Source organism: Narcine bancroftii, chromosome 6, assembly GCF_036971445.1.
Source record: "Narcine bancroftii isolate sNarBan1 chromosome 6, sNarBan1.hap1, whole genome shotgun sequence".
Taxonomy (NCBI): Eukaryota; Metazoa; Chordata; class Chondrichthyes; order Torpediniformes; family Narcinidae; genus Narcine; species Narcine bancroftii.
In genome coordinates this window covers 227,430,665-227,458,303 of record NC_091474.1, presented here as the reverse complement: position 1 = coordinate 227,458,303, position 27,639 = coordinate 227,430,665, and the positions used below count along the sequence as shown (strand labels likewise).

Below are 27,639 nucleotides of genomic sequence, written 5' to 3'. Positions count from 1 at the left end.
TGGGTGCTGAAAGCCAAAAGCCTACAGCACATGGTATTCCCAGGCGCTCTCCCATCCAAGTACTGACCAGGCCTGAGCCTGGTAAGCTTCCGAGATCAGACGAGATCGGGCGTTTTCAGGCTAGTATGGCCGTAGGCGGCAGGTGTCTACTTCCGACAACACTTAACCAATTCACCAGCACACACACATGTGCCGCTGCACACGCAGGACAAATAAGACAAGCAAAACATTTCAATAGATCCAATCCAAGAGGAAGAGAAAGAGAAGTGAGGCAGAGAGCGACCGAGGGAGAGAGAGAGCGAGTGAAAGACAGAGAGAGACAGAGCAACAGTGAGTGAGAGAGATAAAAGTAAAGAGAGAGTGTGACAGATAGAAAATAGAGAAAAAGTGAGTGAGAGAAGAAAGTAAGAGGGTGTGAAAGTAGATCAAAGCAAGAGATAGAATGATGCAGGATTACTTAAAGAATTAGAAGGATTAAAAGGGAAAGAATTAATGAAGGAATAAAAGAAAGAAAGAGTGAGAGTGACAGAGATTGGAAAGAAAAGAGAGAGAGTATGAGAGATATAAAATAGAGAAAGAGTGAGTGAGAGAAAGAAAGCAAGAGTGCATCAAAGTAGGTTGAGAAATAGAATGAGGCATAATGTGAAAGAATGAGAAGAATTAAAGGAGAATGAATGATGGAATGAAAGGAAGAGAGAAAGAAAGAGAAAAAAGATATAGAGAAAGAGAGAGAGAGAGAAGCAGAATAGAAGAAAAATGGGTTGGTAGTGAGAGGCAAAAGCCTACGGCACCTGGTATTCCCAGGCGGTCTCCCATCTAAGTACTGACCAGGCCTGAGCCTGCTTAGCTTCCGAGATCAGACGAGATCGGGCGTTTTCAGGCTAGTATGGCCGTAGGCGGCAGGTGTCTGCTTCTGACAACACTTAACCAATTCACCAGCACACACACATGGCCGCTGCACACGCAGGACAAATGAGACAAGCAAAACATTTCAATAGAGCCAATCCAAGAGGAAGAGAAAGAGAAGTGAGGCAGAGAGCGACCGAGGGAGCGAGAGAGAGAGACAGAGAGAGAGAGATAGAGAAGTGAGTGACAGAGCGACAGTGAGTGAGTGAGTATGAGTGAAAGAATGAGAAAGACTGAAAGAGAATGAATGAAAGGAAGAGAAAGAAAGAAAGAAAGTGAGACAGATAGATAAATCGAAAGAAAGAAAAATGGGTGGGTGCTGAAAGCCAAAAGCCTACGGCACCTGGTATTCCCAGGCGCTCTCCCATCCAAGTACCGACCAGGCCTGAGCCTGGTAAGCTTCCGAGATCAGACGAGATCGGGCGTTTTCAGTCTAGTACGGCCGTAGGCAGCAGGTGCCTGCTTCTGACACCCCTTAACCAACTCACCAGCACACACACATATGCCACTGCACACTCAGGAACAATACAACAAATAAGACAAGCAAAACATTTCAATAGAGCCAATCCGAGAGGAGGAGAGAGAGAAGTGAGGCAGAGAGCGACCGAGGGAGAGAGAGAGCGAGTGAAAGACAGAGAGAGACAGAGCAACAGTGAGTGAGAGAGATAAAAGTAAAGAGAGAGTGTGACAGATAGATAATAGAGAAAAAGTGAGTGAGAGAAGAAAGTAAGAGGGTGTGAAAGTAGATCAAAGCAAGAGATAGAATGATGCAGGATTACTTAAAGAATTAGAAGGATTAAAAGGGAAAGAATTAATGAAGGAATAAAAGAAAGAAAGAGTGAGAGTGACAGAGATTGGAAAGAAAAGAGAGAGAGTATGAGAGATATAAAATAGAGAAAGAGTGAGTGAGAGAAAGAAAGCAAGAGTGCATCAAAGTAGGTTGAGAAATAGAATGAGGCATAATGTGAAAGAATGAGAAGAATTAAAGGAGAATGAATGATGGAATGAAAGGAAGAGAGAAAGAAAGAGAAAAAAGATATAGAGAAAGAGAGAGAGAGAGAAGCAGAATAGAAGAAAAATGGGTTGGTAGTGAGAGGCAAAAGCCTACGGCACCTGGTATTCCCAGGCGGTCTCCCATCCAAGTACTGACCAGGCCTGAGCCTGCTTAGCTTCCGAGATCAGACGAGATCGGGCGTTTTCAGGCTTGTATGACCGTACGCAGCAGATGTCTGCTTCTGACAACACTTAACCAATTCACCAGCACACACACATGTGCCACTGCACACGCAGGACAAATAAGACAAGCAAAACATTTCAATAGAGCCAATCCAAGAGGAAGAGAAAGAGAAGTGAGGCAGAGAGCGACCGAGAGAGAGAGAGACAGAGAGAGATAGAGAAGTGAGTGACAGAGCGACAGTGAGTGAGTGAGTATGAGTGAAAGAATGACAAAGACAGAAAGAGAATGAATGAAAGGAAGAGAAAGAAAGAAAGAAAGTGAGACAGATAGATAAATCGAAAGAAAGAAAAATGGGTGGGTGCTGAAAGCCAAAAGCCTACAGCACATGGTATTCCCAGGCGCTCTCCCATCCAAGTACTGACCAGGCCTGAGCCTGGTAAGCTTCCGAGATCAGACGAGATCGGGCGTTTTCAGGCTAGTATGGCCGTAGGCGGCAGGTGTCTACTTCTGACAACACTTAACCAATTCACCAGCACACACACATGTGCCGCTGCACACGCAGGACAAATAAGACAAGCAAAACATTTCAATAGAGCCAATCCAAGAGGAAGAGAAAGAGAAGTGAGGCAGAGAGCGACCGAGAGAGAGAGAGACAGAGAGAGATAGAGAAGTGAGTGACAGAGCGACAGTGAGTGAGTGAGTATGAGTGAAAGAATGACAAAGACAGAAAGAGAATGAATGAAAGGAAGAGAAAGAAAGAAAGAAAGTGAGACAGATAGATAAATCGAAAGAAAGAAAAATGGGTGGGTGCTGAAAGCCAAAAGCCTACAGCACATGGTATTCCCAGGCGCTCTCCCATCCAAGTACTGACCAGGCCTGAGCCTGGTAAGCTTCCGAGATCAGACGAGATCGGGCGTTTTCAGGCTAGTATGGCCGTAGGCGGCAGGTGTCTACTTCCGACAACACTTAACCAATTCACCAGCACACACACATGTGCCGCTGCACACGCAGGACAAATAAGACAAGCAAAACATTTCAATAGATCCAATCCAAGAGGAAGAGAAAGAGAAGTGAGGCAGAGAGCGACCGAGGGAGAGAGAGAGCGAGTGAAAGACAGAGAGAGACAGAGCAACAGTGAGTGAGAGAGATAAAAGTAAAGAGATAGTGTGACAGATAGAAAATAGAGAAAAAGTGAGTGAGAGAAGAAAGTAAGAGGGTGTGAAAGTAGATCAAAGCAAGAGATAGAATGATGCAGGATTACTTAAAGAATTAGAAGGATTAAAAGGGAAAGAATTAATGAAGGAATAAAAGAAAGAAAGAGTGAGAGTGACAGAGATTGGAAAGAAAAGAGAGAGAGTATGAGAGATATAAAATAGAGAAAGAGTGAGTGAGAGAAAGAAAGCAAGAGTGCATCAAAGTAGGTTGAGAAATAGAATGAGGCATAATGTGAAAGAATGAGAAGAATTAAAGGAGAATGAATGATGGAATGAAAGGAAGAGAGAAAGAAAGAGAAAAAAGATATAGAGAAAGAGAGAGAGAGAGAAGCAGAATAGAAGAAAAATGGGTTGGTAGTGAGAGGCAAAAGCCGACGGCACCTGGTATTCCCAGGCGGTCTCCCATCCAAGTACTGACCAGGCCTGAGCCTGCTTAGCTTCCGAGATCAGACGAGATCGGGCGTTTTCAGGCTAGTATGGCCGTAGGCAGCAGGTGTCTGCTTCTGACAACACTTAACCAATTCACCAGCACACACACATGTGCCACTGCACACGCAGGACAAATAAGACAAGCAAAACATTTCAATAGAGCCAATCCAAGAGGAAGAGAAAGAGAAGTGAGGCAGAGAGCGACCGAGAGAGAGAGAGACAGAGAGAGATAGAGAAGTGAGTGACAGAGCGACAGTGAGTGAGTGAGTATGAGTGAAAGAATGACAAAGACAGAAAGAGAATGAATGAAAGGAAGAGAAAGAAAGAAAGAAAGTGAGACAGATAGATAAATCGAAAGAAAGAAAAATGGGTGGGTGCTGAAAGCCAATAGCCTACAGCACATGGTATTCCCAGGCGCTCTCCCATCCAAGTACTGACCAGGCCTGAGCCTGGTAAGCTTCCGAGATCAGACGAGATCGGGCGTTTTCAGGCTAGTATGGCCGTAGGCGGCAGGTGTCTACTTCTGACAACACTTAACCAATTCACCAGCACACACACATGTGCCGCTGCACACGCAGGACAAATAAGACAAGCAAAACATTTCAATAGATCCAATCCAAGAGGAAGAGAAAGAGAAGTGAGGCAGAGAGCGACCGAGGGAGAGAGAGAGCGAGTGAAAGACAGAGAGAGACAGAGCAACAGTGAGTGAGAGAGATAAAAGTAAAGAGATAGTGTGACAGATAGAAAATAGAGAAAAAGTGAGTGAGAGAAGAAAGTAAGAGGGTGTGAAAGTAGATCAAAGCAAGAGATAGAATGATGCAGGATTACTTAAAGAATGAGAAGGATTAAAAGGGAAAGAATTAATGAAGGAATAAAAGAAAGAAAGAGTGAGAGTGACAGAGATTGGAAAGAAAAGAGAGAGAGTATGAGAGATATAAAATAGAGAAAGAGTGAGTGAGAGAAAGAAAGCAAGAGTGCATCAAAGTAGGTTGAGAAATAGAATGAGGCATAATGTGAAAGAATGAGAAGAATTAAAGGAGAATGAATGATGGAATGAAAGGAAGAGAGAAAGAAAGAGAAAAAAGATATAGAGAAAGAGAGAGAGAGAGAAGCAGAATAGAAGAAAAATGGGTTGGTAGTGAGAGGCAAAAGCCTACGGCACCTGGTATTCCCAGGCGGTCTCTCATCCAAGTACTGACCAGGCCTGAGCCTGCTTAGCTTCCGAGATCAGACGAGATTGGGCGTTTTCAGGCTTGTATGACCGTAGGCAGCAGATGTCTGCTTCTGACAACACTTAACCAATTCACCAGCACACACACATGTGCCACTGCACACGCAGGACAAATAAGACAAGCAAAACATTTCAATAGAGCCAATCCAAGAGGAAGAGAAAGAGAAGTGAGGCAGAGAGCGACCGAGAGAGAGAGAGACAGAGAGAGATAGAGAAGTGAGTGACAGAGCGACAGTGAGTGAGTGAGTATGAGTGAAAGAATGACAAAGACAGAAAGAGAATGAATGAAAGGAAGAGAAAGAATGAAAGAAAGTGAGACAGATAGATAAATCGAAAGAAAGAAAAATGGGTGGGTGCTGAAAGCCAAAAGCCTACAGCACATGGTATTCCCAGGCGCTCTCCCATCCAAGTACTGACCAGGCCTGAGCCTGGTAAGCTTCCGAGATCAGACGAGATCGGTCGTTTTCAGGCTAGTATGGCCGTAGGCGGCAGGTGTCTACTTCCGACAACACTTAACCAATTCACCAGCACACACACATGTGCCGCTGCACACGCAGGACAAATAAGACAAGCAAAACATTTCAATAGATCCAATCCAAGAGGAAGAGAAAGAGAAGTGAGGCAGAGAGCGACCGAGGGAGAGAGAGAGCGAGTGAAAGACAGAGAGAGACAGAGCAACAGTGAGTGAGAGAGATAAAAGTAAAGAGAGAGTGTGACAGATAGATAATAGAGAAAAAGTGAGTGAGAGAAGAAAGTAAGAGGGTGTGAAAGTAGATCAAAGCAAGAGATAGAATGATGCAGGATTACTTAAAGAATTAGAAGGATTAAAAGGGAAAGAATTAATGAAGGAATAAAAGAAAGAAAGAGTGAGAGTGACAGAGATTGGAAAGAAAAGAGAGAGAGTATGAGAGATATAAAATAGAGAAAGAGTGAGTGAGAGAAAGAAAGCAAGAGTGCATCAAAGTAGGTTGAGAAATAGAATGAGGCATAATGTGAAAGAATGAGAAGAATTAAAGGAGAATGAATGATGGAATGAAAGGAAGAGAGAAAGAAAGAGAAAAAAGATATAGAGAAAGAGAGAGAGAGAGAAGCAGAATAGAAGAAAAATGGGTTGGTAGTGAGAGGCAAAAGCCTACGGCACCTGGTATTCCCAGGCGGTCTCCCATCTAAGTACTGACCAGGCCTGAGCCTGCTTAGCTTCCGAGATCAGACGAGATCGGGCGTTTTCAGGCTAGTATGGCCGTAGGCGGCAGGTGTCTGCTTCTGACAACACTTAACCAATTCACCAGCACACACACATGGCCGCTGCACACGCAGGACAAATGAGACAAGCAAAACATTTCAATAGAGCCAATCCAAGAGGAAGAGAAAGAGAAGTGAGGCAGAGAGCGACCGAGGGAGCGAGAGAGAGAGACAGAGAGAGAGAGATAGAGAAGTGAGTGACAGAGCGACAGTGAGTGAGTGAGTATGAGTGAAAGAATGAGAAAGACTGAAAGAGAATGAATGAAAGGAAGAGAAAGAAAGAAAGAAAGTGAGACAGATAGATAAATCGAAAGAAAGAAAAATGGGTGGGTGCTGAAAGCCAAAAGCCTACGGCACCTGGTATTCCCAGGCGCTCTCCCATCCAAGTACCGACCAGGCCTGAGCCTGGTAAGCTTCCGAGATCAGACGAGATCGGGCGTTTTCAGTCTAGTACGGCCGTAGGCAGCAGGTGCCTGCTTCTGACACCCCTTAACCAACTCACCAGCACACACACATATGCCACTGCACACTCAGGAACAATACAACAAATAAGACAAGCAAAACATTTCAATAGAGCCAATCCGAGAGGAGGAGAGAGAGAAGTGAGGCAGAGAGCGACCGAGGGAGAGAGAGAGCGAGTGAAAGACAGAGAGAGACAGAGCAACAGTGAGTGAGAGAGAGAAAAGTAAAGAGAGAGTGTGACAGATAGAAAATAGAGCAAAAGTGAGTGAGACAAGAAAGTAAGAGAGTGTGAAAGTAGATTAAAGAAAGAGATAGAATGATGCAGGATTACTTAAAGAATGAGAAGGATTAAAAGGGAAAGTATTAATGAAGGAATAAAAGAAAGAAAGAGTGAGAGTGACAGAGAGAGGAAAGAAAAGAGAGAGAGTATGAGAGATATAAAATAGAGAAAGAGTGAGTGAGAGAAGAAAGCAAGAGTGCATCAAAGTAGGTTGAGAAATAGAATGAGGCATAATGTGAAAGAATGAGAAGGATTAAAGGAGAATGAATGATGGAATGAAAGGAAGAGAGAAAGAAAGAGAAAAAAGATATAGAGAAAGAGAGAGAGAGAGAAGCAGAATAGAAGAAAAATGGGTTGGTAGTGAGAGGCAAAAGCCTACGGCACCTGGTATTCCCAGGCGGTCTCCCATCCAAGTACTGACCAGGACTGAGCGTGCTTAGCTTCCGAGATCAGACGAGATCGGGCGTTTTCAGGCTAGTATGGCCGTAGGCGGCAGGTGCCTGCTTCTGACACCCCTTAACCAACTCACCAGCACACACACATATGCCACTGCACACTCAGGAACAATACAACAAATAAGACAAGCAAAACATTTCAATATAGACAGTCCTAGAGAGAGAGAAGTGAAGCAGAGAGCGACAGAGGGAGAGAGAGAGTGAGTGAAAAACAGAGAGAGACAGAGCAACAGTGATTGAGAGAGATAAAAGTAAAGAGAGAGTGTGACAGATAGAAAATAGAGAAAAAGTGAGTGAGACAAGAAAGTAAGAGAGTGTGAAAGTAGATCAAAGCAAGAGATAGAATGATGCAGGATTACTTAAAGATTGAGAAGGATTAAAAGGGAAAGAATTAATGAAGGAATAAAAGAAAGAAAGAGTGAGAGTGACAGAGATTGGAAAGAAAAGAGAGAGAGTATGAGAGATATAAAATAGAGAAAGAGTGAGTGAGAGAAAGAAAGCAAGAGTGCATCAAAGTAGGTTGAGAAATAGAATGAGGCATAATGTGAAAGAATGAGAAGAATTAAAGGAGAATGAATGATGGAATGAAAGGAAGAGAGAAAGAAAGAGAAAAAAGATATAGAGAAAGAGAGAGAGAGAGAAGCAGAATAGAAGAAAAATGGGTTGGTAGTGAGAGGCAAAAGCCTACGGCACCTGGTATTCCCAGGCGGTCTCCCATCTAAGTACTGACCAGGCCTGAGCCTGCTTAGCTTCCGAGATCAGACGAGATCGGGCGTTTTCAGGCTAGTATGGCCGTAGGCGGCAGGTGTCTGCTTCTGACAACACTTAACCAATTCACCAGCACACACACATGGCCGCTGCACACGCAGGACAAATGAGACAAGCAAAACATTTCAATAGAGCCAATCCAAGAGGAAGAGAAAGAGAAGTGAGGCAGAGAGCGACCGAGGGAGCGAGAGAGAGAGACAGAGAGAGAGAGAGATAGAGAAGTGAGTGACAGAGCGACAGTGAGTGAGTGAGTATGAGTGAAAGAATGACAAAGACTGAAAGAGAATGAATGAAAGGAAGAGAAAGAAAGAAAGAAAGTGAGACAGATAGATAAATCGAAAGAAAGAAAAATGGGTGGGTGCTGAAAGCCAAAAGCCTACGGCACCTGGTATTCCCAGGCGCTCTCCCATCCAAGTACCGACCAGGCCTGAGCCTGGTAAGCTTCCGAGATCAGACGAGATCGGGCGTTTTCAGTCTAGTACGGCCGTAGGCAGCAGGTGCCTGCTTCTGACACCCCTTAACCAACTCACCAGCACACACACATATGCCACTGCACACTCAGGAACAATACAACAAATAAGACAAGCAAAATATTTCAATAGAGCCAATCCGAGAGGAGGAGAGAGAGAAGTGAGGCAGAGAGCGACCGAGGGAGAGAGAGAGCGAGTGAAAGACAGAGAGAGACAGAGCAACAGTGAGTGAGAGAGAGAAAAGTAAAGAGAGAGTGTGACAGATAGAAAATAGAGCAAAAGTGAGTGAGACAAGAAAGTAAGAGAGTGTGAAAGTAGATTAAAGAAAGAGATAGAATGATGCAGGATTACTTAAAGAATGAGAAGGATTAAAAGGGAAAGTATTAATGAAGGAATAAAAGAAAGAAAGAGTGAGAGTGACAGAGAGAGGAATGAAAAGAGAGAGAGTATGAGAGATATAAAATAGAGAAAGAGTGAGTGAGAGAAGAAAGCAAGAGTGCATCAAAGTAGGTTGAGAAATAGAATGAGGCATAATGTGAAAGAATGAGAAGGATTAAAGGAGAATGAATGATGGAATGAAAGGAAGAGAGAAAGAAAGAGAAAAAAGATAGAGAAAGAGAGAGAGAGAGAAGCAGAATAGAAGAAAAATGGGTTGGTAGTGAGAGGCAAAAGCCTACGGCACCTGGTATTCCCAGGCGGTCTCCCATCCAAGTACTGACCAGGACTGAGCGTGCTTAGCTTCCGAGATCAGACGAGATCGGGCGTTTTCAGGCTAGTATGGCCGTAGGCGGCAGGTGCCTGCTTCTGACACCCCTTAACCAACTCACCGGCACACACACATATGCCACTGCACACTCAGGAACAATACAACAAATAAGACAAGCAAAACATTTCAATATAGACAGTCCTAGAGAGAGAGAAGTGAAGCAGAGAGCGACAGAGGGAGAGAGAGAGTGAGTGAAAAACAGAGAGAGACAGAGCAACAGTGATTGAGAGAGATAAAAGTAAAGAGAGAGTGTGACAGATAGAAAATAGAGAAAAAGTGAGTGAGAGAAGAAAGTAAGAGAGTGTGAAAGTAGATCAAAGCAAGAGATAGAATGATGCAGGATTACTTAAAGATTGAGAAGGATTAAAAGGGAAAGAATTAATGAAGGAATAAAAGAAAGAAAGAGTGAGAGTGACAGAGATTGGAAAGAAAAGAGAGAGAGTATGAGAGATATAAAATAGAGAAAGAGTGAGTGAGAGAAAGAAAGCAAGAGTGCATCAAAGTAGGTTGAGAAATAGAATGAGGCATAATGTGAAAGAATGAGAAGAATTAAAGGAGAATGAATGATGGAATGAAAGGAAGAGAGAAAGAAAGAGAAAAAAGATATAGAAAAAGAGAGAGAGAGAGAAGCAGAATAGAAGAAAAATGGGTTGGTATTGAGAGGCAAAAGCCTACGGCACCTGGTATTCCCAGGCGGTCTCCCATCCAAGTACTGACCATGCCTGAGCCTGCTTAGCTTCCGAGATCAGACGAGATCAGGCGTTTTCAGGCTAGTATGGCCGTAGGCAGCAGTTGTCTGCTTCTGACAACACTTAACCAATTCACCAGCACACACACATGTGCCACTGCACACGCAGGACAAATAAGACAAGCAAAACATTTCAACAGAGCCAATCCAAGAGGAAGAGAAAGAGAAGTGAGGCAGAGAGCGACCGAGAGAGAGAGAGACAGAGAGAGATAGAGAAGTGAGTGACAGAGCGACAGTGAGTGAGTGAGTATGAGTGAAAGAATGACAAAGACAGAAAGAGAATGAATGAAAGGAAGAGAAAGAAAGAAAGAAAGTGAGACAGATAGATAAATCGAAAGAAAGAAAAATGGGTGGGTGCTGAAAGCCAAAAGCCTACAGCACATGGTATTCCCAGGCGCTCTCCCATCCAAGTACTGACCAGGCCTGAGCCTGGTAAGCTTCCGAGATCAGACGAGATCGGGCGTTTTCAGGCTAGTATGGCCGTAGGCGGCAGGTGTCTACTTCCGACAACACTTAACCAATTCACCAGCACACACACATGTGCCGCTGCACACGCAGGACAAATAAGACAAGCAAAACATTTCAATAGATCCAATCCAAGAGGAAGAGAAAGAGAAGTGAGGCAGAGAGCGACCGAGGGAGAGAGAGAGCGAGTGAAAGACAGAGAGAGACAGAGCAACAGTGAGTGAGAGAGATAAAAGTAAAGAGATAGTGTGACAGATAGAAAATAGAGAAAAAGTGAGTGAGAGAAGAAAGTAAGAGGGTGTGAAAGTAGATCAAAGCAAGAGATAGAATGATGCAGGATTACTTAAAGAATGAGAAGGATTAAAAGGGAAAGAATTAATGAAGGAATAAAAGAAAGAAAGAGTGAGAGTGACAGAGATTGGAAAGAAAAGAGAGAGAGTATGAGAGATATAAAATAGAGAAAGAGTGAGTGAGAGAAAGAAAGCAAGAGTGCATCAAAGTAGGTTGAGAAATAGAATGAGGCATAATGTGAAAGAATGAGAAGAATTAAAGGAGAATGAATGATGGAATGAAAGGAAGAGAGAAAGAAAGAGAAAAAAGATATAGAGAAAGAGAGAGAGAGAGAAGCAGAATAGAAGAAAAATGGGTTGGTAGTGAGAGGCAAAAGCCTACGGCACCTGGTATTCCCAGGCAGTCTCCCATCCAAGTACTGACCAGGCCTGAGCCTGCTTAGCTTCCGAGATCAGACGAGATCGGGCGTTTTCAGGCTAGTATGGCCGTAGGCGGCAGATGTCTGCTTCTGACAACACTTAACCAATTCACCAGCACACACACATGTGCCACTGCACACGCAGGACAAATAAGACAAGCAAAACATTTCAATAGAGCCAATCGAAGAGGAAGAGAAAGAGAAGTGAGGCAGAGAGCGACCGAGAGAGAGAGAGACAGAGAGAGATAGAGAAGTGAGTGACAGAGCGACAGTGAGTGAGTGAGTATGAGTGAAAGAATGACAAAGACAGAAAGAGAATGAATGAAAGGAAGAGAAAGAAAGAAAGAAAGTGAGACAGATAGATAAATCGAAAGAAAGAAAAATGGGTGGGTGCTGAAAGCCAAAAGCCTACAGCACATGGTATTCCCAGGCGCTCTCCCATCCAAGTACTGACCAGGCCTGAGCCTGGTAAGCTTCCGAGATCAGACGAGATCGGGCGTTTTCAGGCTAGTATGGCCGTAGGCGGCAGGTGTCTACTTCTGACAACACTTAACCAATTCACCAGCACACACACATGTGCCGCTGCACACGCAGGACAAATAAGACAAGCAAAACATTTCAATAGAGCCAATCCAAGAGGAAGAGAAAGAGAAGTGAGGCAGAGAGCGACCGAGAGAGAGAGAGACAGAGAGAGATAGAGAAGTGAGTGACAGAGCGACAGTGAGTGAGTGAGTATGAGTGAAAGAATGACAAAGACAGAAAGAGAATGAATGAAAGGAAGAGAAAGAAAGAAAGAAAGTGAGACAGATAGATAAATCGAAAGAAAGAAAAATGGGTGGGTGCTGAAAGCCAAAAGCCTACAGCACATGGTATTCCCAGGCGCTCTCCCATCCAAGTACTGACCAGGCCTGAGCCTGGTAAGCTTCCGAGATCAGACGAGATCGGGCGTTTTCAGGCTAGTATGGCCGTAGGCGGCAGGTGTCTACTTCCGACAACACTTAACCAATTCACCAGCACACACACATGTGCCGCTGCACACGCAGGACAAATAAGACAAGCAAAACATTTCAATAGATCCAATCCAAGAGGAAGAGAAAGAGAAGTGAGGCAGAGAGCGACCGAGGGAGAGAGAGAGCGAGTGAAAGACAGAGAGAGACAGAGCAACAGTGAGTGAGAGAGATAAAAGTAAAGAGATAGTGTGACAGATAGAAAATAGAGAAAAAGTGAGTGAGAGAAGAAAGTAAGAGGGTGTGAAAGTAGATCAAAGCAAGAGATAGAATGATGCAGGATTACTTAAAGAATTAGAAGGATTAAAAGGGAAAGAATTAATGAAGGAATAAAAGAAAGAAAGAGTGAGAGTGACAGAGATTGGAAAGAAAAGAGAGAGAGTATGAGAGATATAAAATAGAGAAAGAGTGAGTGAGAGAAAGAAAGCAAGAGTGCATCAAAGTAGGTTGAGAAATAGAATGAGGCATAATGTGAAAGAATGAGAAGAATTAAAGGAGAATGAATGATGGAATGAAAGGAAGAGAGAAAGAAAGAGAAAAAAGATATAGAGAAAGAGAGAGAGAGAGAAGCAGAATAGAAGAAAAATGGGTTGGTAGTGAGAGGCAAAAGCCTACGGCACCTGGTATTCCCAGGCGGTCTCCCATCCAAGTACTGACCAGGCCTGAGCCTGCTTAGCTTCCGAGATCAGACGAGATCGGGCGTTTTCAGGCTAGTATGGCCGTAGGCATCAGGTGTCTGCTTCTGACAACACTTAACCAATTCACCAGCACACACACATGTGCCACTGCACACGCAGGACAAATAAGACAAGCAAAACATTTCAATAGAGCCAATCCAAGAGGAAGAGAAAGAGAAGTGAGGCAGAGAGCGACCGAGAGAGAGAGAGACAGAGAGAGATAGAGAAGTGAGTGACAGAGCGACAGTGAGTGAGTGAGTATGAGTGAAAGAATGACAAAGACAGAAAGAGAATGAATGAAAGGAAGAGAAAGAAAGAAAGAAAGTGAGACAGATAGATAAATCGAAAGAAAGAAAAATGGGTGGGTGCTGAAAGCCAATAGCCTACAGCACATGGTATTCCCAGGCGCTCTCCCATCCAAGTACTGACCAGGCCTGAGCCTGGTAAGCTTCCGAGATCAGACGAGATCGGGCGTTTTCAGGCTAGTATGGCCGTAGGCGGCAGGTGTCTACTTCTGACAACACTTAACCAATTCACCAGCACACACACATGTGCCGCTGCACACGCAGGACAAATAAGACAAGCAAAACATTTCAATAGATCCAATCCAAGAGGAAGAGAAAGAGAAGTGAGGCAGAGAGCGACCGAGGGAGAGAGAGAGCGAGTGAAAGACAGAGAGAGACAGAGCAACAGTGAGTGAGAGAGATAAAAGTAAAGAGATAGTGTGACAGATAGAAAATAGAGAAAAAGTGAGTGAGAGAAGAAAGTAAGAGGGTGTGAAAGTAGATCAAAGCAAGAGATAGAATGATGCAGGATTACTTAAAGAATTAGAAGGATTAAAAGGGAAAGAATTAATGAAGGAATAAAAGAAAGAAAGAGTGAGAGTGACAGAGATTGGAAAGAAAAGAGAGAGAGTATGAGAGATATAAAATAGAGAAAGAGTGAGTGAGAGAAAGAAAGCAAGAGTGCATCAAAGTAGGTTGAGAAATAGAATGAGGCATAATGTGAAAGAATGAGAAGAATTAAAGGAGAATGAATGATGGAATGAAAGGAAGAGAGAAAGAAAGAGAAAAAAGATATAGAGAAAGAGAGAGAGAGAGAAGCAGAATAGAAGAAAAATGGGTTGGTAGTGAGAGGCAAAAGCCTACGGCACCTGGTATTCCCAGGCGGTCTCCCATCCAAGTACTGACCAGGCCTGAGCCTGCTTAGCTTCCGAGATCAGACGAGATCGGGCGTTTTCAGGCTTGTATGACCGTACGCAGCAGATGTCTGCTTCTGACAACACTTAACCAATTCACCAGCACACACACATGTGCCACTGCACACGCAGGACAAATAAGACAAGCAAAACATTTCAATAGAGCCAATCCAAGAGGAAGAGAAAGAGAAGTGAGGCAGAGAGCGACCGAGAGAGAGAGAGACAGAGAGAGATAGAGAAGTGAGTGACAGAGCGACAGTGAGTGAGTGAGTATGAGTGAAAGAATGACAAAGACAGAAAGAGAATGAATGAAAGGAAGAGAAAGAAAGAAAGAAAGTGAGACAGATAGATAAATCGAAAGAAAGAAAAATGGGTGGGTGCTGAAAGCCAAAAGCCTACAGCACATGGTATTCCCAGGCGCTCTCCCATCCAAGTACTGACCAGGCCTGAGCCTGGTAAGCTTCCGAGATCAGACGAGATCGGGCGTTTTCAGGCTAGTATGGCCGTAGGCGGCAGGTGTCTACTTCCGACAACACTTAACCAATTCACCAGCACACACACATGTGCCGCTGCACACGCAGGACAAATAAGACAAGCAAAACATTTCAATAGATCCAATCCAAGAGGAAGAGAAAGAGAAGTGAGGCAGAGAGCGACCGAGGGAGAGAGAGAGCGAGTGAAAGACAGAGAGAGACAGAGCAACAGTGAGTGAGAGAGATAAAAGTAAAGAGAGAGTGTGACAGATAGAAAATAGAGAAAAAGTGAGTGAGAGAAGAAAGTAAGAGGGTGTGAAAGTAGATCAAAGCAAGAGATAGAATGATGCAGGATTACTTAAAGAATTAGAAGGATTAAAAGGGAAAGAATTAATGAAGGAATAAAAGAAAGAAAGAGTGAGAGTGACAGAGATTGGAAAGAAAAGAGAGAGAGTATGAGAGATATAAAATAGAGAAAGAGTGAGTGAGAGAAAGAAAGCAAGAGTGCATCAAAGTAGGTTGAGAAATAGAATGAGGCATAATGTGAAAGAATGAGAAGAATTAAAGGAGAATGAATGATGGAATGAAAGGAAGAGAGAAAGAAAGAGAAAAAAGATATAGAGAAAGAGAGAGAGAGAGAAGCAGAATAGAAGAAAAATGGGTTGGTAGTGAGAGGCAAAAGCCTACGGCACCTGGTATTCCCAGGCGGTCTCCCATCTAAGTACTGACCAGGCCTGAGCCTGCTTAGCTTCCGAGATCAGACGAGATCGGGCGTTTTCAGGCTAGTATGGCCGTAGGCGGCAGGTGTCTGCTTCTGACAACACTTAACCAATTCACCAGCACACACACATGGCCGCTGCACACGCAGGACAAATGAGACAAGCAAAACATTTCAATAGAGCCAATCCAAGAGGAAGAGAAAGAGAAGTGAGGCAGAGAGCGACCGAGGGAGCGAGAGAGAGAGACAGAGAGAGAGAGATAGAGAAGTGAGTGACAGAGCGACAGTGAGTGAGTGAGTATGAGTGAAAGAATGAGAAAGACTGAAAGAGAATGAATGAAAGGAAGAGAAAGAAAGAAAGAAAGTGAGACAGATAGATAAATCGAAAGAAAGAAAAATGGGTGGGTGCTGAAAGCCAAAAGCCTACGGCACCTGGTATTCCCAGGCGCTCTCCCATCCAAGTACCGACCAGGCCTGAGCCTGGTAAGCTTCCGAGATCAGACGAGATCGGGCGTTTTCAGTCTAGTACGGCCGTAGGCAGCAGGTGCCTGCTTCTGACACCCCTTAACCAACTCACCAGCACACACACATATGCCACTGCACACTCAGGAACAATACAACAAATAAGACAAGCAAAACATTTCAATAGAGCCAATCCGAGAGGAGGAGAGAGAGAAGTGAGGCAGAGAGCGACCGAGGGAGAGAGAGAGCGAGTGAAAGACAGAGAGAGACAGAGCAACAGTGAGTGAGAGAGAGAAAAGTAAAGAGAGAGTGTGACAGATAGAAAATAGAGCAAAAGTGAGTGAGACAAGAAAGTAAGAGAGTGTGAAAGTAGATTAAAGAAAGAGATAGAATGATGCAGGATTACTTAAAGAATGAGAAGGATTAAAAGGGAAAGTATTAATGAAGGAATAAAAGAAAGAAAGAGTGAGAGTGACAGAGAGAGGAAAGAAAAGAGAGAGAGTATGAGAGATATAAAATAGAGAAAGAGTGAGTGAGAGAAGAAAGCAAGAGTGCATCAAAGTAGGTTGAGAAATAGAATGAGGCATAATGTGAAAGAATGAGAAGGATTAAAGGAGAATGAATGATGGAATGAAAGGAAGAGAGAAAGAAAGAGAAAAAAGATATAGAGAAAGAGAGAGAGAGAGAAGCAGAATAGAAGAAAAATGGGTTGGTAGTGAGAGGCAAAAGCCTACGGCACCTGGTATTCCCAGGCGGTCTCCCATCCAAGTACTGACCAGGACTGAGCGTGCTTAGCTTCCGAGATCAGACGAGATCGGGCGTTTTCAGGCTAGTATGGCCGTAGGCGGCAGGTGCCTGCTTCTGACACCCCTTAACCAACTCACCAGCACACACACATATGCCACTGCACACTCAGGAACAATACAACAAATAAGACAAGCAAAACATTTCAATATAGACAGTCCTAGAGAGAGAGAAGTGAAGCAGAGAGCGACAGAGGGAGAGAGAGAGTGAGTGAAAAACAGAGAGAGACAGAGCAACAGTGATTGAGAGAGATAAAAGTAAAGAGAGAGTGTGACAGATAGAAAATAGAGAAAAAGTGAGTGAGACAAGAAAGTAAGAGAGTGTGAAAGTAGATCAAAGCAAGAGATAGAATGATGCAGGATTACTTAAAGATTGAGAAGGATTAAAAGGGAAAGAATTAATGAAGGAATAAAAGAAAGAAAGAGTGAGAGTGACAGAGATTGGAAAGAAAAGAGAGAGAGTATGAGAGATATAAAATAGAGAAAGAGTGAGTGAGAGAAAGAAAGCAAGAGTGCATCAAAGTAGGTTGAGAAATAGAATGAGGCATAATGTGAAAGAATGAGAAGAATTAAAGGAGAATGAATGATGGAATGAAAGGAAGAGAGAAAGAAAGAGAAAAAAGATATAGAGAAAGAGAGAGAGAGAGAAGCAGAATAGAAGAAAAATGGGTTGGTAGTGAGAGGCAAAAGCCTACGGCACCTGGTATTCCCAGGCGGTCTCCCATCTAAGTACTGACCAGGCCTGAGCCTGCTTAGCTTCCGAGATCAGACGAGATCGGGCGTTTTCAGGCTAGTATGGCCGTAGGCGGCAGGTGTCTGCTTCTGACAACACTTAACCAATTCACCAGCACACACACATGTGCCACTGCACACGCAGGACAAATAAGACAAGCAAAACATTTCAATAGAGCCAATCCAAGAGGAAGAGAAAGAGAAGTGAGGCAGAGAGCGACCGAGAGAGCGAGAGAGAGAGAGACAGAGAGAGATAGAGAAGTGAGTGACAGAGCGACAGTGAGTGAGTGAGTATGAGTGAAAGAATGACAAAGACTGAAAGAGAATGAATGAAAGGAAGAGAAAGAAAGAAAGAAAGTGAGACAGATAGATAAATCGAAAGAAAGAAAAATGGGTGGGTGCTGAAAGCCAAAAACCTACGGCACCTGGTCTTCCCAGACGCTCTCCCATCCAAGTACCGACCAGGCCTGAGCCTGGTAAGCTTCCGAGATCAGACGAGATCGGGCGTTTTCAGTCTAGTACGGCCGTAGGCAGCAGGTGCCTGCTTCTGACACCCCTTAACCAACTCACCAGCACACACACATATGCCACTGCACACTCAGGAACAATACAACAAATAAGACAAGCAAAACATTTCAATAGAGCCAATCCGAGAGGAGGAGAGAGAGAAGTGAGGCAGAGAGCGACCGATGGAGAGAGAGAGCGAGTGAAAGACAGAGAGAGACAGAGCAACAGTGAGTGAGAGAGAGAAAAGTAAAGACAGAGTGTGACAGATAGAAAATAGAGCAAAAGTGAGTGAGAGAAGAAAGTAAGAGAGTGTAAAAGTAGATAAAAGAAAGAGATAGAATGATGCAGGATTACTTGAAGAATGAGAAGAATACTTTCACATATGCCCATTGTCTCTATTCACTCTTATACCTCTTTTAACGCATACATATCAATTGTGGTCGTTTTTACCCTCCTTACCCGTCTTCATCCCTCAGTCTATTTTTGTCTTTACCCACATACATATCACTAGTCCGGCCTTAGGCAGCAGGTGCCTGCTTCCAACAACACTTAACCAATTCACAAGCACACACACATGTACCGCTGCACACTCAGGACAAATAAGACAAGCAAAACATTTCAATAGAGCCAATCCAAGAGGAAGAGAAAGAGAAGTGAGGCAGAGAGCGACCGAGGGAGCGAGAGAGAGAGACAGAGAGAGAGAGAGATAGAGAAGTGAGTGACAGAGCGACAGTGAGTGAGTGAGTATGAGTGAAAGAATGAGAAAGACTGAAAGAGAATGAATGGAAGAGAAAGAAAGAAAGGAAGTGAGACAGATAGATAAATCGAAAGAAAGGAAAATGGGTGGGTGCTGAAAGCCAAAAGCCTACGGCACATGGTATTCCCAGGCGCTCTCCCATCCATTACTGACCAGGCCTGAGCCTGCTTAGCTTCCGAGATCATACGAGATCGGGCGTTTTCAGTCTAGTCCAGCCGTAGGCAGCAGGTGCCTGCTTCCAACAACACTTAACCAATTCACAAGCACACACACATGTGCCGCTGCACACTCAGGACTAATAAGACAAGCAAAACATTTCAATAGAGCCAATCCAAGAGGAAGAGAATGAGAAGTGAGGCAGAGAGCAACAGAGGGAGTGAGAGAGAGAGAGAGAGAGAGAGAGAGAGATAGAGAAGTGAGTGACAGAGCGACAATGAGTGAGTGAGTATGAGTGAAAGAATGAGAAAGACTGAAAGAGAATGAATGAATGGAGGAATGAAAGGAAGAGAAAGAAAGAAAGAAAGAAAGTGAGACAAATAGATAAATCGAAAGAAAGAAAAATGGGTGGGTGCTGAAAGCCAAAAGCCTATGGCACCTGGTATTCCCAGGCGCTCTCCCATCCAAGTACCGACCAGGCCTGAGCCTGGTAAGCTTCCGAGATCAGACGAGATCGGGCGTTTTCAGTCTAGTACGGCCGTAGGCAGCAGGTGCCTGCTTCTGACACCCCTTAACCAACTCACCAGCACACACACATATGCCACTGCACACTCAGGAACAATACAACAAATAAGACAAGCAAAACATTTCAATATAGACAGTCCTAGAGAGAGAGAAGTGAAGCAGAGAGCGACAGAGGGAGAGAGAGAGCGAGTGAAAAACAGAGAAAGACAGAGCAACAGTGATTGAGAGAGATAAAAGTAAAGAGATAGTGTGACAGATAGAAAATAGAGAAAAAGTGAGTGAGACAAGAAAGTAAGAGAGTGTGAAAGTAGATTAAAGAAAGAGATAGAATGATGCAGGATTACTTAAAGAATGAGAAGGATTAAAAGGGAAAGTATTAATGAAGGAATAAAAGAAAGAAAGAGTGAGAGTGACAGAGAGAGGAAAGAAAAGAGAGAGAGTATGAGAGATATAAAATAGAGAAAGAGTGAGTGAGAGAAGAAAGCAAGAGTGCATCAAAGTAGGTTGAGAAATAGAATGAGGCATAATGTGAAAGAATGAGAAGGATTAAAGGAGAATGAATGATGGAATGAAAGGAAGAGAGAAAGAAAGAGAAAAAAGATATAGAGAAAGAGAGAGAGAGAGAAGCAGAATAGAAGAAAAATGGGTTGGTAGTGAGAGGCAAAAGCCTACGGCACCTGGTATTCCCAGGCGGTCTCCCATCCAAGTACTGACCAGGACTGAGCGTGCTTAGCTTCCGAGATCAGACGAGATCGGGCGTTTTCAGGCTAGTATGGCCGTAGGCGGCAGGTGCCTGCTTCTGACACCCCTTAACCAACTCACCAGCACACACACATATGCCACTGCACACTCAGGAACAATACAACAAATAAGACAAGCAAAACATTTCAATATAGACAGTCCTAGAGAGAGAGAAGTGAAGCAGAGAGCGACAGAGGGAGAGAGAGAGTGAGTGAAAAACAGAGAGAGACAGAGCAACAGTGATTGAGAGAGATAAAAGTAAAGAGAGAGTGTGACAGATAGAAAATAGAGAAAAAGTGAGTGAGAGAAGAAAGTAAGAGAGTGTGAAAGTAGATCAAAGCAAGAGATAGAATGATGCAGGATTACTTAAAGATTGAGAAGGATTAAAAGGGAAAGAATTAATGAAGGAATAAAAGAAAGAAAGAGTGAGAGTGACAGAGATTGGAAAGAAAAGAGAGAGAGTATGAGAGATATAAAATAGAGAAAGAGTGAGTGAGAGAAAGAAAGCAAGAGTGCATCAAAGTAGGTTGAGAAATAGAATGAGGCATAATGTGAAAGAATGAGAAGAATTAAAGGAGAATGAATGATGGAATGAAAGGAAGAGAGAAAGAAAGAGAAAAAAGATATAGAGAAAGAGAGAGAGAGAGAAGCAGAATAGAAGAAAAATGGGTTGGTAGTGAGAGGCAAAAGCCTACGGCACCTGGTATTCCCAGGCGGTCTCCCATCTAAGTACTGACCAGGCCTGAGCCTGCTTAGCTTCCGAGATCAGACGAGATCGGGCGTTTTCAGGCTAGTATGGCCGTAGGCGGCAGGTGTCTGCTTCTGACAACACTTAACCAATTCACCAGCACACACACATGGCCGCTGCACACGCAGGACAAATGAGACAAGCAAAACATTTCAATAGAGCCAATCCAAGAGGAAGAGAAAGAGAAGTGAGGCAGAGAGCGACCGAGGGAGCGAGAGAGAGAGACAGAGAGAGAGAGATAGAGAAGTGAGTGACAGAGCGACAGTGAGTGAGTGAGTATGAGTGAAAGAATGAGAAAGACTGAAAGAGAATGAATGAAAGGAAGAGAAAGAAAGAAAGAAAGTGAGACAGATAGATAAATCGAAAGAAAGAAAAATGGGTGGGTGCTGAAAGCCAAAAGCCTACGGCACCTGGTATTCCCAGGCGCTCTCCCATCCAAGTACCGACCAGGCCTGAGCCTGGTAAGCTTCCGAGATCAGACGAGATCGGGCGTTTTCAGTCTAGTACGGCCGTAGGCAGCAGGTGCCTGCTTCTGACACCCCTTAACCAACTCACCAGCACACACACATATGCCACTGCACACTCAGGAACAATACAACAAATAAGACAAGCAAAACATTTCAATAGAGCCAATCCGAGAGGAGGAGAGAGAGAAGTGAGGCAGAGAGCGACCGAGGGAGAGAGAGAGCGAGTGAAAGACAGAGAGAGACAGAGCAACAGTGAGTGAGAGAGAGAAAAGTAAAGAGAGAGTGTGACAGATAGAAAATAGAGCAAAAGTGAGTGAGACAAGAAAGTAAGAGAGTGTGAAAGTAGATTAAAGAAAGAGATAGAATGATGCAGGATTACTTAAAGAATGAGAAGGATTAAAAGGGAAAGTATTAATGAAGGAATAAAAGAAAGAAAGAGTGAGAGTGACAGAGAGAGGAAAGAAAAGAGAGAGAGTATGAGAGATATAAAATAGAGAAAGAGTGAGTGAGAGAAGAAAGCAAGAGTGCATCAAAGTAGGTTGAGAAATAGAATGAGGCATAATGTGAAAGAATGAGAAGGATTAAAGGAGAATGAATGATGGAATGAAAGGAAGAGAGAAAGAAAGAGAAAAAAGATAGAGAAAGAGAGAGAGAGAGAAGCAGAATAGAAGAAAAATGGGTTGGTAGTGAGAGGCAAAAGCCTACGGCACCTGGTATTCCCAGGCGGTCTCCCATCCAAGTACTGACCAGGACTGAGCGTGCTTAGCTTCCGAGATCAGACGAGATCGGGCGTTTTCAGGCTAGTATGGCCGTAGGCGGCAGGTGCCTGCTTCTGACACCCCTTAACCAACTCACCAGCACACACACATATGCCACTGCACACTCAGGAACAATACAACAAATAAGACAAGCAAAACATTTCAATATAGACAGTCCTAGAGAGAGAGAAGTGAAGCAGAGAGCGACAGAGGGAGAGAGAGAGTGAGTGAAAAACAGAGAGAGACAGAGCAACAGTGATTGAGAGAGATAAAAGTAAAGAGAGAGTGTGACAGATAGAAAATAGAGAAAAAGTGAGTGAGACAAGAAAGTAAGAGAGTGTGAAAGTAGATCAAAGCAAGAGATAGAATGATGCAGGATTACTTAAAGATTGAGAAGGATTAAAAGGGAAAGAATTAATGAAGGAATAAAAGAAAGAAAGAGTGAGAGTGACAGAGAGAGGAAAGAAAAGAGAGAGAGTATGAGAGATATAAAATAGAGAAAGAGTGAGTGAGAGAAAGAAAGCAAGAGTGCATCAAAGTAGGTTGAGAAATAGAATGAGGCATAATGTGAAAGAATGAGAAGAATTAAAGGAGAATGAATGATGGAATGAAAGGAAGAGAGAAAGAAAGAGAAAAAAGATATAGAGAAAGAGAGAGAGAGAGAAGCAGAATAGAAGAAAAATGGGTTGGTAGTGAGAGGCAAAAGCCTACGGCACCTGGTATTCCCAGGCGGTCTCCCATCCAAGTACTGACCAGGCCTGAGCCTGCTTAGCTTCCGAGATCAGACGAGATCGGGCGTTTTCAGGCTAGTATGGCCGTAGGCAGCAGTTGTCTGCTTCTGACAACACTTAACCAATTCACCAGCACACACACATGTGCCACTGCACACGCAGGACAAATAAGACAAGCAAAACATTTCAATAGAGCCAATCCAAGAGGAAGAGAAAGAGAAGTGAGGCAGAGAGCGACCGAGAGAGAGAGAGACAGAGAGAGATAGAGAAGTGAGTGACAGAGCGACAGTGAGTGAGTGAGTATGAGTGAAAGAATGACAAAGACAGAAAGAGAATGAATGAAAGGAAGAGAAAGAAAGAAAGAAAGTGAGACAGATAGATAAATCGAAAGAAAGAAAAATGGGTGGGTGCTGAAAGCCAAAAGCCTACAGCACATGGTATTCCCAGGCGCTCTCCCATCCAAGTACTGACCAGGCCTGAGCCTGGTAAGCTTCCGAGATCAGACGAGATCGGGCGTTTTCAGGCTAGTATGGCCGTAGGCGGCAGGTGTCTACTTCCAACAACACTTAACCAATTCACCAGCACACACACATGTGCCGCTGCACACGCAGGACAAATAAGACAAGCAAAACATTTCAATAGATCCAATCCAAGAGGAAGAGAAAGAGAAGTGAGGCAGAGAGCGACCGAGGGAGAGAGAGAGCGAGTGAAAGACAGAGAGAGACAGAGCAACAGTGAGTGAGAGAGATAAAAGTAAAGAGATAGTGTGACAGATAGAAAATAGAGAAAAAGTGAGTGAGAGAAGAAAGTAAGAGGGTGTGAAAGTAGATCAAAGCAAGAGATAGAATGATGCAGGATTACTTAAAGAATGAGAAGGATTAAAAGGGAAAGAATTAATGAAGGAATAAAAGAAAGAAAGAGTGAGAGTGACAGAGATTGGAAAGAAAAGAGAGAGAGTATGAGAGATATAAAATAGAGAAAGAGTGAGTGAGAGAAAGAAAGCAAGAGTGCATCAAAGTAGGTTGAGAAATAGAATGAGGCATAATGTGAAAGAATGAGAAGAATTAAAGGAGAATGAATGATGGAATGAAAGGAAGAGAGAAAGAAAGAGAAAAAAGATATAGAGAAAGAGAGAGAGAGAGAAGCAGAATAGAAGAAAAATGGGTTGGTAGTGAGAGGCAAAAGCCTACGGCACCTGGTATTCCCAGGCAGTCTCCCATCCAAGTACTGACCAGGCCTGAGCCTGCTTAGCTTCCGAGATCAGACGAGATCGGGCGTTTTCAGGCTAGTATGGCCGTAGGCGGCAGATGTCTGCTTCTGACAACACTTAACCAATTCACCAGCACACACACATGTGCCACTGCACACGCAGGACAAATAAGACAAGCAAAACATTTCAATAGAGCCAATCGAAGAGGAAGAGAAAGAGAAGTGAGGCAGAGAGCGACCGAGAGAGAGAGAGACAGAGAGAGATAGAGAAGTGAGTGACAGAGCGACAGTGAGTGAGTGAGTATGAGTGAAAGAATGACAAAGACAGAAAGAGAATGAATGAAAGGAAGAGAAAGAAAGAAAGAAAGTGAGACAGATAGATAAATCGAAAGAAAGAAAAATGGGTGGGTGCTGAAAGCCAAAAGCCTACAGCACATGGTATTCCCAGGCGCTCTCCCATCCAAGTACTGACCAGGCCTGAGCCTGGTAAGCTTCCGAGATCAGACGAGATCGGGCGTTTTCAGGCTAGTATGGCCGTAGGCGGCAGGTGTCTACTTCTGACAACACTTAACCAATTCACCAGCACACACACATGTGCCGCTGCACACGCAGGACAAATAAGACAAGCAAAACATTTCAATAGAGCCAATCCAAGAGGAAGAGAAAGAGAAGTGAGGCAGAGAGCGACCGAGAGAGAGAGAGACAGAGAGAGATAGAGAAGTGAGTGACAGAGCGACAGTGAGTGAGTGAGTATGAGTGAAAGAATGACAAAGACAGAAAGAGAATGAATGAAAGGAAGAGAAAGAAAGAAAGAAAGTGAGACAGATAGATAAATCGAAAGAAAGAAAAATGGGTGGGTGCTGAAAGCCAAAAGCCTACAGCACATGGTATTCCCAGGCGCTCTCCCATCCAAGTACTGACCAGGCCTGAGCCTGGTAAGCTTCCGAGATCAGACGAGATCGGGCGTTTTCAGGCTAGTATGGCCGTAGGCGGCAGGTGTCTACTTCCGACAACACTTAACCAATTCACCAGCACACACACATGTGCCGCTGCACACGCAGGACAAATAAGACAAGCAAAACATTTCAATAGATCCAATCCAAGAGGAAGAGAAAGAGAAGTGAGGCAGAGAGCGACCGAGGGAGAGAGAGAGCGAGTGAAAGACAGAGAGAGACAGAGCAACAGTGAGTGAGAGAGATAAAAGTAAAGAGATAGTGTGACAGATAGAAAATAGAGAAAAAGTGAGTGAGAGAAGAAAGTAAGAGGGTGTGAAAGTAGATCAAAGCAAGAGATAGAATGATGCAGGATTACTTAAAGAATTAGAAGGATTAAAAGGGAAAGAATTAATGAAGGAATAAAAGAAAGAAAGAGTGAGAGTGACAGAGATTGGAAAGAAAAGAGAGAGAGTATGAGAGATATAAAATAGAGAAAGAGTGAGTGAGAGAAAGAAAGCAAGAGTGTATCAAAGTAGGTTGAGAAATAGAATGAGGCATAATGTGAAAGAATGAGAAGAATTAAAGGAGAATGAATGATGGAATGAAAGGAAGAGAGAAAGAAAGAGAAAAAAGATATAGAGAAAGAGAGAGAGAGAGAAGCAGAATAGAAGAAAAATGGGTTGGTAGTGAGAGGCAAAAGCCGACGGCACCTGGTATTCCCAGGCGGTCTCCCATCCAAGTACTGACCAGGCCTGAGCCTGCTTAGCTTCCGAGATCAGACGAGATCGGGCGTTTTCAGGCTAGTATGGCCGTAGGCAGCAGGTGTCTGCTTCTGACAACACTTAACCAATTCACCAGCACACACACATGTGCCACTGCACACGCAGGACAAATAAGACAAGCAAAACATTTCAATAGAGCCAATCCAAGAGGAAGAGAAAGAGAAGTGAGGCAGAGAGCGACCGAGAGAGAGAGAGACAGAGAGAGATAGAGAAGTGAGTGACAGAGCGACAGTGAGTGAGTGAGTATGAGTGAAAGAATGACAAAGACAGAAAGAGAATGAATGAAAGGAAGAGAAAGAAAGAAAGAAAGTGAGACAGATAGATAAATCGAAAGAAAGAAAAATGGGTGGGTGCTGAAAGCCAATAGCCTACAGCACATGGTATTCCCAGGCGCTCTCCCATCCAAGTACTGACCAGGCCTGAGCCTGGTAAGCTTCCGAGATCAGACGAGATCGGGCGTTTTCAGGCTAGTATGGCCGTAGGCGGCAGGTGTCTACTTCTGACAACACTTAACCAATTCACCAGCACACACACATGTGCCGCTGCACACGCAGGACAAATAAGACAAGCAAAACATTTCAATAGATCCAATCCAAGAGGAAGAGAAAGAGAAGTGAGGCAGAGAGCGACCGAGGGAGAGAGAGAGCGAGTGAAAGACAGAGAGAGACAGAGCAACAGTGAGTGAGAGAGATAAAAGTAAAGAGATAGTGTGACAGATAGAAAATAGAGAAAAAGTGAGTGAGAGAAGAAAGTAAGAGGGTGTGAAAGTAGATCAAAGCAAGAGATAGAATGATGCAGGATTACTTAAAGAATGAGAAGGATTAAAAGGGAAAGAATTAATGAAGGAATAAAAGAAAGAAAGAGTGAGAGTGACAGAGATTGGAAAGAAAAGAGAGAGAGTATGAGAGATATAAAATAGAGAAAGAGTGAGTGAGAGAAAGAAAGCAAGAGTGCATCAAAGTAGGTTGAGAAATAGAATGAGGCATAATGTGAAAGAATGAGAAGAATTAAAGGAGAATGAATGATGGAATGAAAGGAAGAGAGAAAGAAAGAGAAAAAAGATATAGAGAAAGAGAGAGAGAGAGAAGCAGAATAGAAGAAAAATGGGTTGGTAGTGAGAGGCAAAAGCCTACGGCACCTGGTATTCCCAGGCGGTCTCTCATCCAAGTACTGACCAGGCCTGAGCCTGCTTAGCTTCCGAGATCAGACGAGATTGGGCGTTTTCAGGCTTGTATGACCGTAGGCAGCAGATGTCTGCTTCTGACAACACTTAACCAATTCACCAGCACACACACATGTGCCACTGCACACGCAGGACAAATAAGACAAGCAAAACATTTCAATAGAGCCAATCCAAGAGGAAGAGAAAGAGAAGTGAGGCAGAGAGCGACCGAGAGAGAGAGAGACAGAGAGAGATAGAGAAGTGAGTGACAGAGCGACAGTGAGTGAGTGAGTATGAGTGAAAGAATGACAAAGACAGAAAGAGAATGAATGAAAGGAAGAGAAAGAATGAAAGAAAGTGAGACAGATAGATAAATCGAAAGAAAGAAAAATGGGTGGGTGCTGAAAGCCAAAAGCCTACAGCACATGGTATTCCCAGGCGCTCTCCCATCCAAGTACTGACCAGGCCTGAGCCTGGTAAGCTTCCGAGATCAGACGAGATCGGGCGTTTTCAGGCTAGTATGGCCGTAGGCGGCAGGTGTCTACTTCCGACAACACTTAACCAATTCACCAGCACACACACATGTGCCGCTGCACACGCAGGACAAATAAGACAAGCAAAACATTTCAATAGATCCAATCCAAGAGGAAGAGAAAGAGAAGTGAGGCAGAGAGCGACCGAGGGAGAGAGAGAGCGAGTGAAAGACAGAGAGAGACAGAGCAACAGTGAGTGAGAGAGATAAAAGTAAAGAGAGAGTGTGACAGATAGA

At 43.8% G+C, this 27,639-nt stretch overlaps 22 non-coding genes and 23 pseudogenes across 22 annotated transcripts; all 45 read right to left on the bottom strand.

Annotated features, from left to right (window-relative positions):
* Positions 1–18: 18 nt before the first annotated feature.
* LOC138738074 (5S ribosomal RNA) lies at positions 19–137 on the bottom strand (annotated as a pseudogene).
* Positions 138–779: 642 nt separating this feature from the next.
* Positions 780–898, bottom strand: LOC138738122 (5S ribosomal RNA). The gene has a single exon (XR_011341483.1). It is a non-coding gene; the product is annotated as a 5S ribosomal RNA (ribosomal RNA).
* Positions 899–1,237: 339 nt separating this feature from the next.
* Positions 1,238–1,356, bottom strand: LOC138738185 (5S ribosomal RNA; annotated as a pseudogene).
* A 651-nt stretch (positions 1,357–2,007) lies between these two features.
* LOC138737989 (5S ribosomal RNA) lies at positions 2,008–2,126 on the bottom strand. The gene has a single exon (XR_011341418.1). It is a non-coding gene; the product is annotated as a 5S ribosomal RNA (ribosomal RNA).
* Positions 2,127–2,456: 330 nt separating this feature from the next.
* Positions 2,457–2,575, bottom strand: LOC138738073 (5S ribosomal RNA; annotated as a pseudogene).
* A 330-nt stretch (positions 2,576–2,905) lies between these two features.
* LOC138738072 (5S ribosomal RNA) lies at positions 2,906–3,024 on the bottom strand (annotated as a pseudogene).
* Positions 3,025–3,666: 642 nt separating this feature from the next.
* LOC138737767 (5S ribosomal RNA) lies at positions 3,667–3,785 on the bottom strand. Its single transcript, XR_011341219.1, has one exon. It is a non-coding gene; the product is annotated as a 5S ribosomal RNA (ribosomal RNA).
* A 330-nt stretch (positions 3,786–4,115) lies between these two features.
* LOC138738071 (5S ribosomal RNA) lies at positions 4,116–4,234 on the bottom strand (annotated as a pseudogene).
* A 642-nt stretch (positions 4,235–4,876) lies between these two features.
* Positions 4,877–4,995, bottom strand: LOC138738032 (5S ribosomal RNA). Its single transcript, XR_011341462.1, has one exon. It is a non-coding gene; the product is annotated as a 5S ribosomal RNA (ribosomal RNA).
* A 330-nt stretch (positions 4,996–5,325) lies between these two features.
* Positions 5,326–5,444, bottom strand: LOC138738207 (5S ribosomal RNA; annotated as a pseudogene).
* A 642-nt stretch (positions 5,445–6,086) lies between these two features.
* Positions 6,087–6,205, bottom strand: LOC138738111 (5S ribosomal RNA). Its single transcript, XR_011341482.1, has one exon. It is a non-coding gene; the product is annotated as a 5S ribosomal RNA (ribosomal RNA).
* A 339-nt stretch (positions 6,206–6,544) lies between these two features.
* Positions 6,545–6,663, bottom strand: LOC138738184 (5S ribosomal RNA; annotated as a pseudogene).
* Positions 6,664–7,313: 650 nt separating this feature from the next.
* Positions 7,314–7,432, bottom strand: LOC138737922 (5S ribosomal RNA). The gene has a single exon (XR_011341351.1). It is a non-coding gene; the product is annotated as a 5S ribosomal RNA (ribosomal RNA).
* A 645-nt stretch (positions 7,433–8,077) lies between these two features.
* LOC138738099 (5S ribosomal RNA) lies at positions 8,078–8,196 on the bottom strand. Its single transcript, XR_011341481.1, has one exon. It is a non-coding gene; the product is annotated as a 5S ribosomal RNA (ribosomal RNA).
* Positions 8,197–8,537: 341 nt separating this feature from the next.
* Positions 8,538–8,656, bottom strand: LOC138738183 (5S ribosomal RNA; annotated as a pseudogene).
* A 648-nt stretch (positions 8,657–9,304) lies between these two features.
* On the bottom strand, positions 9,305–9,423 carry LOC138737921 (5S ribosomal RNA). Its single transcript, XR_011341350.1, has one exon. It is a non-coding gene; the product is annotated as a 5S ribosomal RNA (ribosomal RNA).
* A 645-nt stretch (positions 9,424–10,068) lies between these two features.
* LOC138737910 (5S ribosomal RNA) lies at positions 10,069–10,187 on the bottom strand. The gene has a single exon (XR_011341339.1). It is a non-coding gene; the product is annotated as a 5S ribosomal RNA (ribosomal RNA).
* Positions 10,188–10,517: 330 nt separating this feature from the next.
* LOC138738070 (5S ribosomal RNA) lies at positions 10,518–10,636 on the bottom strand (annotated as a pseudogene).
* Positions 10,637–11,278: 642 nt separating this feature from the next.
* Positions 11,279–11,397, bottom strand: LOC138737760 (5S ribosomal RNA). The gene has a single exon (XR_011341212.1). It is a non-coding gene; the product is annotated as a 5S ribosomal RNA (ribosomal RNA).
* Positions 11,398–11,727: 330 nt separating this feature from the next.
* On the bottom strand, positions 11,728–11,846 carry LOC138738069 (5S ribosomal RNA; annotated as a pseudogene).
* Positions 11,847–12,176: 330 nt separating this feature from the next.
* On the bottom strand, positions 12,177–12,295 carry LOC138738068 (5S ribosomal RNA; annotated as a pseudogene).
* A 642-nt stretch (positions 12,296–12,937) lies between these two features.
* Positions 12,938–13,056, bottom strand: LOC138738277 (5S ribosomal RNA). The gene has a single exon (XR_011341503.1). It is a non-coding gene; the product is annotated as a 5S ribosomal RNA (ribosomal RNA).
* A 330-nt stretch (positions 13,057–13,386) lies between these two features.
* Positions 13,387–13,505, bottom strand: LOC138738067 (5S ribosomal RNA; annotated as a pseudogene).
* Positions 13,506–14,147: 642 nt separating this feature from the next.
* On the bottom strand, positions 14,148–14,266 carry LOC138737988 (5S ribosomal RNA). The gene has a single exon (XR_011341417.1). It is a non-coding gene; the product is annotated as a 5S ribosomal RNA (ribosomal RNA).
* Positions 14,267–14,596: 330 nt separating this feature from the next.
* Positions 14,597–14,715, bottom strand: LOC138738066 (5S ribosomal RNA; annotated as a pseudogene).
* Positions 14,716–15,357: 642 nt separating this feature from the next.
* LOC138738087 (5S ribosomal RNA) lies at positions 15,358–15,476 on the bottom strand. The gene has a single exon (XR_011341480.1). It is a non-coding gene; the product is annotated as a 5S ribosomal RNA (ribosomal RNA).
* A 339-nt stretch (positions 15,477–15,815) lies between these two features.
* LOC138738182 (5S ribosomal RNA) lies at positions 15,816–15,934 on the bottom strand (annotated as a pseudogene).
* A 650-nt stretch (positions 15,935–16,584) lies between these two features.
* On the bottom strand, positions 16,585–16,703 carry LOC138737920 (5S ribosomal RNA). Its single transcript, XR_011341349.1, has one exon. It is a non-coding gene; the product is annotated as a 5S ribosomal RNA (ribosomal RNA).
* Positions 16,704–17,348: 645 nt separating this feature from the next.
* LOC138738076 (5S ribosomal RNA) lies at positions 17,349–17,467 on the bottom strand. Its single transcript, XR_011341479.1, has one exon. It is a non-coding gene; the product is annotated as a 5S ribosomal RNA (ribosomal RNA).
* A 338-nt stretch (positions 17,468–17,805) lies between these two features.
* On the bottom strand, positions 17,806–17,924 carry LOC138738212 (5S ribosomal RNA; annotated as a pseudogene).
* An 837-nt stretch (positions 17,925–18,761) lies between these two features.
* LOC138738306 (5S ribosomal RNA) lies at positions 18,762–18,879 on the bottom strand (annotated as a pseudogene).
* A 360-nt stretch (positions 18,880–19,239) lies between these two features.
* Positions 19,240–19,358, bottom strand: LOC138738235 (5S ribosomal RNA; annotated as a pseudogene).
* Positions 19,359–20,002: 644 nt separating this feature from the next.
* On the bottom strand, positions 20,003–20,121 carry LOC138737919 (5S ribosomal RNA). The gene has a single exon (XR_011341348.1). It is a non-coding gene; the product is annotated as a 5S ribosomal RNA (ribosomal RNA).
* A 645-nt stretch (positions 20,122–20,766) lies between these two features.
* LOC138738064 (5S ribosomal RNA) lies at positions 20,767–20,885 on the bottom strand. Its single transcript, XR_011341478.1, has one exon. It is a non-coding gene; the product is annotated as a 5S ribosomal RNA (ribosomal RNA).
* A 339-nt stretch (positions 20,886–21,224) lies between these two features.
* LOC138738181 (5S ribosomal RNA) lies at positions 21,225–21,343 on the bottom strand (annotated as a pseudogene).
* A 648-nt stretch (positions 21,344–21,991) lies between these two features.
* On the bottom strand, positions 21,992–22,110 carry LOC138737918 (5S ribosomal RNA). Its single transcript, XR_011341347.1, has one exon. It is a non-coding gene; the product is annotated as a 5S ribosomal RNA (ribosomal RNA).
* A 645-nt stretch (positions 22,111–22,755) lies between these two features.
* Positions 22,756–22,874, bottom strand: LOC138738161 (5S ribosomal RNA). Its single transcript, XR_011341488.1, has one exon. It is a non-coding gene; the product is annotated as a 5S ribosomal RNA (ribosomal RNA).
* A 330-nt stretch (positions 22,875–23,204) lies between these two features.
* Positions 23,205–23,323, bottom strand: LOC138738065 (5S ribosomal RNA; annotated as a pseudogene).
* A 642-nt stretch (positions 23,324–23,965) lies between these two features.
* Positions 23,966–24,084, bottom strand: LOC138737759 (5S ribosomal RNA). Its single transcript, XR_011341211.1, has one exon. It is a non-coding gene; the product is annotated as a 5S ribosomal RNA (ribosomal RNA).
* A 330-nt stretch (positions 24,085–24,414) lies between these two features.
* LOC138738063 (5S ribosomal RNA) lies at positions 24,415–24,533 on the bottom strand (annotated as a pseudogene).
* A 330-nt stretch (positions 24,534–24,863) lies between these two features.
* On the bottom strand, positions 24,864–24,982 carry LOC138738062 (5S ribosomal RNA; annotated as a pseudogene).
* A 642-nt stretch (positions 24,983–25,624) lies between these two features.
* On the bottom strand, positions 25,625–25,743 carry LOC138737766 (5S ribosomal RNA). The gene has a single exon (XR_011341218.1). It is a non-coding gene; the product is annotated as a 5S ribosomal RNA (ribosomal RNA).
* A 330-nt stretch (positions 25,744–26,073) lies between these two features.
* On the bottom strand, positions 26,074–26,192 carry LOC138738061 (5S ribosomal RNA; annotated as a pseudogene).
* A 642-nt stretch (positions 26,193–26,834) lies between these two features.
* On the bottom strand, positions 26,835–26,953 carry LOC138738031 (5S ribosomal RNA). The gene has a single exon (XR_011341461.1). It is a non-coding gene; the product is annotated as a 5S ribosomal RNA (ribosomal RNA).
* Positions 26,954–27,283: 330 nt separating this feature from the next.
* LOC138738060 (5S ribosomal RNA) lies at positions 27,284–27,402 on the bottom strand (annotated as a pseudogene).
* Positions 27,403–27,639: the final 237 nt, after the last annotated feature.